The sequence below is a fragment of the Callospermophilus lateralis genome, chromosome 13 (assembly GCF_048772815.1).
Source record: "Callospermophilus lateralis isolate mCalLat2 chromosome 13, mCalLat2.hap1, whole genome shotgun sequence".
NCBI lineage: Eukaryota > Metazoa > Chordata > Mammalia > Rodentia > Sciuridae > Callospermophilus > Callospermophilus lateralis.
The window spans coordinates 29566901-29580803 of record NC_135317.1 but is presented as its reverse complement, the minus strand read 5'-3'; the positions used below and the strand labels follow the sequence as shown (position 1 = coordinate 29580803).

General features: G+C 43.6%; 1 protein-coding gene across 2 annotated transcripts in view; it reads right to left on the bottom strand.

The window, feature by feature from the left end:
* Window positions 1-13903, bottom strand: part of Camk1d (calcium/calmodulin dependent protein kinase ID) — a 380162-nt gene that overhangs the window by 74464 nt on the left and 291795 nt on the right. The gene's annotated exons all lie outside the window — the stretch shown is intronic.

The following is a 13903-nucleotide window of genomic DNA, read 5'->3' as shown; positions in this document are numbered from 1 at the left end:
TGTTATGAATGCTGTGTTGTGCCAGGTTCTCTGCTAGGTGTGGGGAGAGCCCTGATCCACTAGTAAAGAATTTTTTATGTTCAGTTCCATAACAGGCAGCTTAAAGGGATGCAGACAACACAGAAAGATAAAGCATGCTTAATATTAGTTAAAAAAAAAAAAAGACAGCTAAGGAAGGGAATAAAATCTAAGGTGAGCAGAAGGGAGAGCTTAGCACACAAAATCCAGGCCATGAAGTTGCCTGTGCTTGGTGACTCTAAGATGTTTCTCGTAGCTAAGTAGAAGATACAGGCAAGTCAAAGAGGTTTGTCTCTATGATTAACACAAACCAATCTTTCCAGGGAAGCACAGAGATCTAGGATTTATCTCACACAGTCAGCTCCATCCACAGAGTATTTGAGATATATAAGATTGGATTGTCTCATCTTTAAATCTCTGATCTTTTGAAGTTTTCTAAAATAATTTAGAAAATGGGCATAGATTCAATAACCATATATTTCATAGATACATATGGTTCTTGAAAGTCATAATGAAATAAATATCTGGCCAAGGAAGCAAGTTCAATTCAGGAACCATTGAACCATGTGAGCTCAATGGCCCAAAGGAATACTACTAAGGTGTCGTTGTCAGCAACAAAAATTGGATTGAGGTGTAAGGCACAACAAAAGTGAAAAGCACTGAATAAAGACCCAACTGGGTAGTGTTTTAATTTTGGTGCTTCTTATTAACTGGTGCTATAATTCTTCTATGGTTGAGACATTCTGGAATGGCTGGTTAACTGAATGTCATGGGGGACTGATGATATTTGCCACCATCTGACTATTGCCAAGCCAGATGGAAATCCAGTCAATTAACGAAGCAGTTCTTTGTCCTATGAAGCGTTAGAAGATTTCTGCTGTGTTTCTCAACTCCTCTGTCTGGTCACCGAAACCCCAAATCAGTAGATCATTTATGACTCCCACCTGATATTAATTAAAAGCTACTGCCATATAAGAATAGAAAGAAAAAATACCACTCTCCTCCCAGCTGAAGGCATGGGGCCTCACATGAAGATCTGGGGTAACATCATGATATTTTAAGTAATTACTATATACCAGGAACAATGCTTGACATTTCACGGACATGATCTTATTTAGCCCTCAGAACTGCCCAGATATATACCACTATACCTCCACTCAGCAGGCGAGGAAACTGAGAATGTAAGGAGTTAGTGACCTGCAAGATGTAGGTGGTGTCGTAAAGGTCTGAAGTGAGGTCCTCTTTGGCTTCACTGTGCTGTCAATCATAAGATCTAGAGGGCCTGGCCACATGCTGGCACCACTGCCTCTCATGAGTGCGGTCACCTATGGACTTCAGGTCACTCCTTTTTATTGATCAACAAGCCTGTCATATTCTCCAACACACTCCTGTCTTAACAGGCATGGAGATGCTCCTGCCCATCTCGGGTCCTTGAGTGCAAGTCCACAGATCTTCCAGTGGTTTTTCCCACCACCCTCCTCCTCACCCACTCAGGCTCCTGATCACACCCTAGACCTCCTCATTACCAGTAACCGCAAGGCTTCCATGATCTTACTACCAGGCATCCTCTCTCTCATCTCCACCTTCCGTCTTTCCAGCCTACTCCTTCCAGTATCTAGACTTCAATAATCCTTCAACCCCTTGGAGACCAGCACCCCACCTTCCCACCTGTCATCTTTATGTTGCCTCCTGCCAACTCCATGCTCTGTCTTGCTCCCTTACCCAGCTTCGAATCCACGACCAATCCTTATAATTGCTCCTTTCAAAATACCCGAATTCTTCTCCCTGGCTTATTTACTTGGCAAAGCTGGGACCCTGGTTAGATCCAGCGTTTACCTGCTCCACATTCTGCACTGTGCAGCTGAGTAGGAGGTGAAGGACGCGGGCTTGGTGACCAGCCTTACTGGCCTTATCTTGAGACTGAGTCTCCTATGTTGCTCATGCTGACCTTGAACTCTCGCCTCTTGCCTCAGCCTCCTGAAGGTCTTCAACTATACGTGCATGGCCCACTGTGCCTGGATGGCCTCACTTCCAACTCCTGCTCGTGCTGACCCCTGATGGTGCCTGACCATCGAGGTCCATTTTCTCGTCCCTTCACTTTCTGACTCCTGCTGACAATCATTTCACAACTTCCCGCCTCCATCTGTGTTTTGCAAGATTCTCAGCAGATGATCCAGTTTTCACCTTCACGAGGAAAATGGAAACATCAGAAGAGAATTTCCACCGACGCCCACCAGCTGAAGCATCTGCACCAAATTACCTGGCTTTCCTCCCCCTTATAGAGGATGATGCCTTCCAAAGCCAATCCTTCTGCATGGGCACTAGACCATATCCCTCTCCACCACTCAAGGACCCTGTTTGGGAAATTCCCCCCACTTTCTTCCCCAGTAACTTTCCTTGCTGTCTGCAGGATCACTTTTATTGGAACACAAATAGAAAGTACTTTTCCTCATGAAAACAAAGACGTCACTTATCCTGACCTGACCTCTTCCCCTTACAGGTAGGTTCACTAGACCATCCCTCTCCCACAGATGTCCCTCGTCTCTCTGTACCACTGGATTTTTCTACAGTACTCAGGCCCTTCACATAGACTACAGTATTTACTTATTTAATATGTTTTTGGCATTGTCTATGTTTTGTAACCTATCGCAGCCACTGGCACTTGGGGCATACTCAATCAAGATTTATTGAATGAAAGCACACATCAGAGTGGCCTTGTCCATGTTCCAGAGCTCCATTATTGTCGGAATTCTATTATTCTCAACTGTGATGGCATAAAAAATGGCATCGGTCAGAATTTTAATAACTTTACTGCGGCAGTAAGGATCATTTCAATTACTTTCCAAATTTTTTTCACGTCTTGGAGAATCTTCTTGAATTTTCCCCGCCTCCTTAGAAAATCTGTAGTCGTTATATAACTGCTTACTTTGGGGAGGGTTGCTGCACATGATCATCTCTAGTGATGGGGGTCTCCTTTAGAGATCTGTAGGCAGGTCCCTGCCCTAAGGTGAGCAAAGAGAGACAGACAGACGGACAGACAGAAACACACACACACACACACACACACACACACACACACACACACACAAAGGAGGCACGGATTTGGCAGCCCAGGCAAGCAGCTCTGCAGCATGGACAAGGTGGGGGAAGGGTGAGCGAGTAGTTTCAGGGCCAAGAAGCCAATCAGCCGCATCTGATGGAGCTGTCCGCAGCTCGGAATCATCTTCTAATGACATTAGAAGCAAAGTCTCTGTTTCAGGCTTATTACCACACCGATAATGCAATACTGATCCCTTCTTCCAACATGCTGACATTCACAGCCTGCAGTTCCACAGCCTGGATGGTGTCAGGCCACTTTAAACACTTCTGAGGCCAATTCACAATCGCAGGCTATCTCAGCCCCGCAGTGGCTAACTGTCCTCCGTCAGGGGGTCTGCCAATGGACTAAAATGACTAGGTAATTCAAATGCACAGACTGACATATCTAGTATGGCCTGAGGATCTGCACCAACCAGACTGCAAAAGCAAAGGGACTGACTGTCCCTGCATGTTTTAGAACCACACGGGCAGCTAGAAAAACATGCAGCATTCCCTTAAATCTTCAATTATACAAGAATGCAAATCTGCCATATTTCTAAAGAAATACAGGGCTGTGACTGATCAGCACATGTCAAATCTGGACCTGCAACTCAGTGGGGTGGAGACAGCATCTCTGCCTCACTCACAGGGAGGCACTCGACACATTTTCTAGGCTAAATGGCTGTGATCCATTTAGAAATGTGCACATTTGAAAAAGTCTCTGGCTATTAGCTGCATCCTATGGTACATAACAATACCCTACAATCTGTCCTCAGAAAAGTCAAATAAGAGAAAGAGCAAGCCTCACTGTGCGATGTTGCCAGTTGTACTTAGGGCTGTGTGTGTTTAAGAGAAACACAATGATGTAGAAGATTGTGCCCCAAAGACACTCTCAGCTCAGTTATGAGATAACTTATGCCTCTGAATGTCTTATCATCCCGACAATTATGCTTGTTCTACGAAACATAATGGGCCAGTACTCGTGCACAATCCAGTACAAATGCTGTCAAGACACAAACTACTTAGGTATTCACATGCTCTTTCAGTAAAAATGCTACAGGAAGCCAGTTACTAAGAAATACTATTATATAAGCACAGGCCAGGGATGCCTGCCTTGTCCTCAATTATGATTTGACCTCAGATCACAGAGACACTGTGACTTGATATTTTTAACATTTTTGGACTGGAAAGGGATTGTTTAAAAATGTCTTCAGAGGGCTTTAAGTGGTAGCCTAACCTAGTCAAAATGAGCCCTGCTTCTCTTGCTCAAGTAATAATGAGGGGTTTTTGTTTGTTTGTTTGTTTGTTTACAAAATGGTAAAGCCCCACAAGCCTCTCAGCACCAGCTGCATGCATCTGAGCACCCGGGCAGAGCAACTTGATGCAGAAGTGAATCTGGACGTTTGTCACAGGCACCACTGGCCATAGACCTGGATTTCATACTATTGCTCCTCACCTTGGAGCTCTATGGCTGGAAACACGGCACAGAGAATAGTGGGCTCAAGTGAATTCTTATCTGGATGCATGAACATGTACAGAGAGTTTTTGAAATGAGCTTTGAAAACCACAGTCAGAACAGGTGAGGTGGTGGGTCTGAGATTCTGGGAGGTGTGGGTGCCAATCCTAGCTCTCTCACTTAGGTAAGTCATTATGTCTCCATATCTCAGTTTCCTCAACCACCATAGAAGGTGGGTGACATTTTGATGATCGGAAACTGAAACTGTTGAGCACAGCTTTGCACGGTATATAGGAAGTATAGAAAGAATGGCTAACAATGATAACACGTTCTGGCTGTGGCCTCTGTAGAATTGTTTTTGGGGACACGTCTCTCTTAATTCTGCTGCAGAAGTGGATCTAATTAAAGTTGACACTGTGTAAGTGTGTGTTCTACTTGACCACAGTATTCCATTTATATCATTAAAATGTCATCAATTCTAGTTTATAGGTTAAGTAAAAAATCTTGAGGAACTATTAGCTAGAAAGAAGTATATGACATGCGCATATGGATGAGATATTGAAGGGTTCTGCCATAAGAATTCCTTTTCAATGTGTTTATGATGTGTGGGCAGAGTAGAAAAATGAGCATTTTTTATTTTGAAAAATTTAAGTGCTTCCTGCCTGTAAATCTGTTATGCAAACAATGAGATTTAATGAAAAACATTGGGCCAATTTTAAATATATGCAACACCCAATATCCAAATTCACTTATGGCCAATGGCTGTGGAACAAAATTGGAAATCCTCATAGCAAATGCTATTTTGAGTACATTTTTGATACTAAATATCAGCAGAATTCAGAAAACGTTTGTGACCTTGGATAGATGTGAATTAGGAATGTTTCTTTAAAAAGAGAAATTGTCTATACAATTAAAAAAACACATTATTCAGTAGTGTGTCATAACCTGGAGAAAAAATGACCAATTTTGGAATTCTTCAGGTTTTTCCTCCTTCAGAAACAGGTGTAGACATGCCTTAAGGTCTTACTCTAACCTGCTGAATTCCAAGCTGAGAAAAGATGTATTTTGAAAAAATAAAGTATTAATTGACATTATCAGTGGGTATTTATAACTGTTGTTTTGTTTTGTTTTTCCAGTGCTGGGGACAGAACCAAGGACCTTGCACATTGTAGGCAAGTGCTCTACTACTGAGTTACATCCGAAGTCCTAAGACTTTAAGAAAGTTGTTAAAAGTTATCTAATTACTTACTGTTCTAGCTAAATATTCCCTTAAAAGACCTTGAAATGATCCCCTTAACCTATCTAAGTTGAGGTTTCATTTTATTCCCTCTTTAAAATGACCACTTGCCTGTCCTTTAGGCCTAGGAAGAAAGGACCCTGATTTTTTTAGTTTAATGTAAAGGAGCTACACATACATTCCCACACAGAAACATACGAATGCCTCGGGCTGGGGAAGCTTTGCCATGTGTGACAACATACTTTGGCTCTTGCATTTTGTTACTGAATCCTATAGCATGTGGCAAGGAGCCAGGGCAGGGATCTGCAAGCTGATTTCACAGAGGACTGCAGATCTGAGGGGTTCTCCAACTGTGTCCCCAGTCCAAACGGCTCAAGGAAAGCACGATGGGATTCTCACTTCTGCTGCCAAATATTGGACAAACGTGCCGAGTTATTATTTGTGAAGTTAAAATTGTTGAAAAGAGTCATGGTGGAAAGAAACACGTCTTTACTTCTTCTGCCACGATATCAAATAGCTCCAGTGCAGAAGCTGGGATCCATCCCATCTGGTCACCTGTTAGACTCCAGGGAAGATGCAGGCTGAGCTTCAAGGCAGACCACGCACTTCCTCACCTGTCAATCTCAGGCAGATCATTGCCCTGGCGTCAAACTCTTTCACGGATTAATGCCTCCCCAAATAGCCTTTTAAATGCAAGGACTTCTCCCTTGACAACAGGAATGTATTTGCTTGCTTTCTTTCAAGTGGATTTACAAGGTTGTATTTTTGTGCAGTAATCACATTCCGTTCTTACTGCAGAAGATGCTGAGTTAGAGCTGTAATGATCTAAAGCAGATGAGAAGCAAGAACTCGGCAAAGCGATGGTCACCCTGAGTTGCTCCAGAACCCACTTGGGACTCTGAAAGCCCTAGAACACAGATCCCGAACACTGGATTCCTTCTCCACACACTGAAGCCAACTTCCTTACACTTTTCTAATAAAAGGCAGCCAAAGATTAAAAAAAAGACACGAATCCAGAAATGCAGTTTAAAAACCAATGGACTGCGGATACCACTCAGTAGCACAGCACTTGTTCAGCATGTGCAAAGCCCTGGGTTTGATCCTTAGCACTGCAAAACCAAAACAAAACCTGTTAATGGAGTTTAAAACCACTGTGAGGACATAAAAATGGTAATTGATGATATATTTTAATGGGAAAAAATCCTTTCAGCTTACATAATAATGATTCTACCACTAGGAATTTCGCACTCATTAATAAATATATAGATGAGTGATGAGCTTATATAGCAGCAAAAGATACATGTTCATCTGAGCCATATTCCAACTGCTGCATGTTTTTATGTGACTGCCACTGTGTTATTTCAAATAATCCATTTCCTTTACTTTGGGAGATACCCTGAAAATAAGACTGGGAAACATAGGTGTTAATTATTTGGGGGTCTGTCATTAACCAGCTGTGTGACATCAGGGAAGCTACCTAACCTCTCTGAGCCACAGGTCCCTCCTTTGCCATAGAAGAGAGGCACAGTGCCTTTTTCTTCTGGAGCAAAAATTCTATAATTTTCTTGTTTAGGTTGTCAAAACACCTAATGAATTTCTGTTCTTCCAACTGTAGCCTGTCTCTTTCCAAATAACCATTAATCATAAATTCTAAATTAAAGTGTGACTCACCGAGACAGCCTTCATTAAGAAGGTGTGGGTCTGTACATGTACAAACCCACAATACAAAGCCCTGGGGCTCTGGTATCTTCATCTAAACATGCTCTTTTTTTTTCCCCACCTAGTACCTCCCCTTCTCCCTCCCCTGAACCCCTTTGTTTTCTCTACTGGTCTCCCTTCTATATTACATTTTTAATTTAATAGATACACGAAAGTGGGATTCATGTGATACACGTGTGCACATGTACACAGCTTTGATCAACTTCATTCCCCGTTATGTCCCCTTTCCCTTCCCTTCCCCGCCTACCTCCCCCTAATATCCTTTCTCTACTGTCTTCCTTTTATTTTGTGAGAATGTCTCTCTCTCTCTCTCTCTCTCTCTCTCTCTCTCTCAACCTGACTTCTTTCACTTAGCATGATGTTCTCCAACTCCATCCATCCAGTGACAGTGGGAGAGATATTCCCACACCTGGTTGGTGGGACTGCAAATGAGGGCATCCACTTTGGAAAGCAGTGAGGAGATTCCTTAAAACACGAGGAAAGAACCACCACATGATCCAGCTACCCCGCTCCTCGGTATTGATCCCAAAGAACTAAAACCAGCGTACTCTAGCGATGCAGCCCCTTCAGTGTTCATAGTAGCCCCGTTATGGAACCAGCCTAGGTGTCCAGTCGCTAGGTGAATGGATAAAGAAACTGTGGTCAATACACACAATGGGGTTTCTATGAAGCCACAGGAAGAATGAGACCACACATTTATCCTCGTCTCCTCGCTGTGCTCAGTAGCTCTTCCTCCCCCTCCTCCTTTCTACCTTTTCTCCACCTACTACTGAAATCCCAGCTCACACACTCCCCACCTGCTTCAGGGACATGACTGCACGCCACTAGAGAGCCTTCGTTATTCTTTACCAAATAATCCCACTGTCTGTTTCCTGTTCCATGTTCCAAGCGGTTCTTAAGAAAGCTCAGGCTTTTCAACATCAAGGGCCCTGCAAGACATTTTTTCTATTTCTGCCATGACCCTGGACAGTCAGTGAGGACAGTTTTATATTGTAGTTTCAATATAAAGCCCTTTGACTTTACCTGGTCCAAATCCCTCTGTAGGCTGTGGAGGAGGGAACCGACCAAGTGCTTCACTAAGTACTCCTCAGAACACCCCAGAAGTATCCCTGTCTCCATTCCACAGACGAGGGTCCTGAAAGACATGATCCCACTACTCCCAGGAGATGGCCCGATCATGTCTCCTGTCAAGCCTCTTTGGATCATTTTACAGTGTTACAGACTGAATGCCTATGTCCGCTCCCAGATCTGTATGTTGAAAGCTGAGCCCCAGGGTGGTGGCATCAGAAGGCGACCGGGTCATCACAGTGGAGCCCCATGAACGGGATTCTAAAGGAGGGCACAGAGGGCTGCCTCACCTCTCCCTCCATGTGAGGACTCAGGAGATGGCTGTCTGAGAACCAGGACGCTGGCCTTCTCCGTACACAGACTCTGCGGGTGCCTGGATCTTGCTTGGACTTTCAGCCTCCAGAACTGTGAGAAATAGATTCCTATTGGTTTTATTTTGTTTTGTTTTTGTGCCAGGGATTGAACCCAGGGGCACTTAACCACTGAGCCACATCCCCAGTCCTTTTTTATTTTTTATTTAGAGACACGGTCTCTTTGAGTTGCTTAGGGCCTTGCTCGATTGCTGAGGCTGGCTTTGAACTCGTGGTCCTCCTGCCTCAGCCTCCCAAGAGCCTCTGGGATTAAGGCATACACCACCACACCTGGCATTTCTATTGTTTAAAAGCCACAGTCTCTGGCACTCTGTGAGAACAGCCTGAACAGACTAGGACAAGGTCCAAGAGGATACAGTGACAGAAAAGCATTCACGAGCAACACAAACCACCCAGCTGAGGTTTTGAAGGAAATATCCAGGAGGGAGGGAGTCCTGAGATCTGCCCAGAAAACAATGTGAAAAGAAATCTCCACCAGGTGACTTCGCCCTGAAACCCATGGTCTCCTCGTGGGTCACCAGAGGTTTCCCCCTGCCCAGCTCCTCCCCTCTCAGCCTGGCTCCAGCTTCTCTCCAAACCTCTCACCCGTCACTCCACCCTACATGTCCTTCCCACTCACATTCCCTAATGCATCCCTGAACTCAGGAAGATGGGCCTCTGGTCACAGAGCCTATGCAATTAGAAAGCAAGAAGGATTTAGATAACTCCTATACAGACTTCTGCTACAGATTTTAGGTCTACACTGGTAATTCCCACAACTGGAGCCCAGGGCTGTGACCACTAGCACTCATCTGTAGAGAGGAGGCCCCAGGCTTACTCAACCCCAATCTCCCCCAGTCATTTCCCATCTGGCCATAGGTCCCGTGAGTGCTATCAGAAGTACCTTGCTTATGCATGTGTCTACCTATTAGTAAAGGGGTTCCCCCTACTAGACAGTGAGCTCTGGGAGTGTGAGATCTTTGTCTGCTTTGTTCCTGCTATCTACCTGATGCCTAAGGCCCTGGTACCTAGTAGATGCTAAAAAAATATTTCTTGGATGAATGAATAAATAGCAGCCAAAGAAGGCAACACTCTCCAGGGCAGCACTTGGACCAGCAGCAGCCGTTAGAAATGCAAATTCATGACCCTTTCCTACCCAGAACATGGATCCCAGATTTTGATTTGCCACCAACAGGGCAAAACTGAGTGATAAGTGACCTCCTGACATATTCCCTCTGATTCAGTTCCTGTATGGGGTTCAAGAAGGTGTTTTCATAAGCTGGATGGGAAAGGAGTGAGAAAGCAGAGAAATTGCTAGCTCTTATCAAGGACATCTGTTCTGTGAGAAAGTGCATCATGAGTCACGTTCCATTACTAGTTGATTAAAATGTGCTGGAACCAGGGCAAGCAAGGAGACTGTGCAGATTGCACCACCGCCCGGCCCCTGGTCCTGCTGAGCTTTGAAAAGGCCAGGCGATTCCATATGCCCGTGTTCCAGACATTAGTCCCTGGCGACGAAGAGCCCGGTGACGCCTGGTAAGTTCACCCTCCTTCCTCCAGGTGTCTGCTCCTCCCTTGTCAGTAGCAGCCTCTCCACCATGGATGGCTTAATGTCTGCTGTTCCTGTGGCATGATTTGGCCAGCCATGCCGGACATCTTTATCTTGCCCAAAGATACAAGCAAGGCCTACCCTTTTAATCATCTCACATAGTGCCTCATCAAAGGTTTCTGTTGAATGAATTAATCAATTCCAGAACACAGCTGGCCCTACTCACATGGATCTTGCAATTACTTCTAAGGCTAAAAAGATTAAAGAATGATAGCACACACAATAGGTTTCTCAGCATGACCTGCCAAGAGCAACCACCTTTCAGGGGTTGTTGAAAAGCCATGGATATGAATCCTTGTTGATTCCTCTGGGCCATTAAAAAACAAAAAAAATCTCACCGTAGCAGTTTCATTCTCAAAAAAAAAAAAAAAAAAAAAAAAAAAAGCTCCTATTTTCATATCAAACTTCTGCTAAAACAATCAGAGCACTGTGCCAGCCACTGGCTTAGGACAATGGAGCGGTGTTTGCTTGAGTTGAGATTAGAGAATTTGTCAACAGTCATCTTATCTGAGATGTCACCTCTGGCTCTCATTCCCCTTAAGCAATGGTTGGGTTGAAAGATTAGTAGGAATGCCTTGAAGTGACTTGTTGGAGCAGCCTGGTCACAGATTTGTCAGCTTTCCATCACTTGATGTATATCTCTCCATGCCTGACACCAGTTCTTCTGGGTTGTTAATGTTCAATGTCTAGACGCTTGTCTCGATGGTGTTCCTCCAGATATACCTGGAGACCTGAAACCCGGAGGGCCACGCTCTGCATGATGCTCTGATGCCTGCCTCTTCCCTCACTGATGACCCAAGAGTTACTCCTTGCTACAAGGATGAGATTTGTACACCCTGACTGAAGTTCTGAGCCGCAGTCACATAAAATCGCATGCAGTTCAAATGGAAAATACTTTGATGGACATTGCCCTGTCATTTGCCTCTAAGAGGTGATAACAGCTGAGTATCAGAAACATGCTCTCAAAATTCTGCGCTGCTCAAGGGGTAATCACTGGACCAGTTGGATCCAAAAAGTCTGGGAGCTTGTTTGAAATGTAAATTTGTGGCTTGTCTCCTACCCAGATTTATTTATCAGAATTTCTGCAGGTGAGCCTGGAAGTCTGCTTTAACAAGAATTTCCAGGTGAGCCTGAGAGGTCTAAAAACTTGAGTTCTATCTAAAGCTCTCCCACCTTGAGTTCTCAGTCTAGGATCTAATGCTGGAATGAGCAATGATTATCTGCCTGTATAACTGCTAAAAGAGGGTTATCTGTGGGTTTACTCTGGGATAACTGCTCCGCAGACTTGCAAGATGAAAAACTATTCACTGAAGGAGGTTAAGATGGGCAGGTGCATGGCCTGGGAAAAGTGGTTTTAACCCCCCAAAGAAACAAAGATTGCTGGTGAAGGTCCACTTAATCTATGCTTCCTGCTGCTGCCCACACCTCTGTGGTCAGAGGGACATAGGTGAATTTCTCCTTAGACTGTGTGCACCATGAGACCTACTGTGGGGCAGTTGTGAAGCCAGGGGAATGTTTAACAGTCCTACTGGGAACTTGCAAGGAGAATCCATGGTCAAACTCCCGTGTCTGTCTCACACATACCCTGCCTCTGTTTCTTTTTGATGATATGAATCTACCCCCTTGGGTTTCTGTGTATTTGCAAATGTGAAAGTACCCCCAAAGGACTATGGGAAAGAAGGAAGCAAGTTTAGCAGGTAATATGAAATCTGACGAGCCACCTGTGCTGCTCTGGTATGGACCTCCAACGCTGTCCTTGGGGAGGGCAAGGCCCAATTATGAGCCATCTAAAAAAGTACAATATATTTGGTAGAGAAACACAAGAGAAGAGAAGAAGAATCAAGAGATGAGACATTTCAGCTTTGAAAAAACAAATTCATAAGCTAACAGAGATGGTGAGTCATGGCACATAGTCATGCATCCTGAAGATCTTGTGTCTTTAAATAAAGTGGCCAAACCCTCCAACCAGCAACTCTAAACCTATTAATTCAGCTTGAAGCTATGGAGGCCTGCTTGCATCATGATTTTAAGGCATCCTTTCAAATTCACTCCAGTAAATTTTTTAGGGTAAGACAATTTATTTCCCCCAAGCATAGATTTTAAAACCTAAGGGAGCCATCTGGTGGCTTAAGTGTCTGCTAATTAAAATCCTCTCGGGCACAAGATTTGCACCCCCTGGGCACTATCACTGGGCATAAGATAAAACAGTGCTGAATAAAAGCATTTTAATAGTGTATAAAAATCCAATCTTGCCATTTGGACACAATCAAATCAAAATTAAGGATGAGTATATAGAAGAGTAATTCTGGTATTATTTTTTTTCTATCCCACTGAAAGAGAACCCAAATAATCAGTAATAAAAAGTTGCATTTTGAACTCAATTTTAAAACCACATTTCAAATACAGTAGGAGAAAATTGATTCAATAATTCCAAAACTAGAAGTCAAACCAAAAACCATGCCCCATTGGCTGGCTGAAATAATGTGCAGATTTGCTTGGCTTTGGGTCCTGCTCCCACATTGCAAGGAATTCCATGAAGTGGGGTGGGGAGGTCAGCAGCAGCTCAGAAAAAGAAAAATTCAGCTCCCAAGCGCTGTTCGTAAAACTAATTTGGTTAAACACACCTTTTCTTTCCGGTCTGCAGTGTCACAGTGCAATTATTAATGGCTTTAGTACAGCAGCTTGTTGACATTACTTTCTCTGTTAGAGATCTTTTCTTTTCCCCTCATGGAGAAAAATGTCCACATATTACTCTCATCAGGAAGAAGCAAAGATCACTTCAAAACTTCATACAGTGCCTTGAATAAGATGCGGTTCTGCTCACAATGAACTTCATAAACTTTTCCACTAAGGTCTCGCTTTTTCCAGCTTGCCCGGTGCCAACTGCGTTACTGGGAAGGATTGTTATTGTATTTTTTATGAGGAAAACCCAGTTCCTTTCATGAAAGCCTAATTATACCAATTTCACCAGCAGCCATGAAGAACAAGCAGTTAAGAGGTCCTCATTATCTCCTTTATAGTTACTGTTAAAGTGTAACTTGGCTGTAAAAATGTGCCAGAAAGTTGGCATAAATGTTGAAAATCAAAATGTAATTTTTCAAATTACTTACAAAACCAATACAAAGACTGTTATTCAAAAAAAAAAAAAAAAGATATTATGTCTCCTGAACTAGAATTTAAGCCAAACATAATAAGACAAGACGATAAAATGTATCTTTGGCTGGACTATTTCTAAATTTATGGCATTCTGCTTTTAATGTTGACAACACATTCAAAATGAGAAAATATCACGGAGTGGGACAGCGCACCACACCTGCGCTAACACACATGGTTAGAAGCACTGCTGATGGCATCTGGGGTCTAGAAGG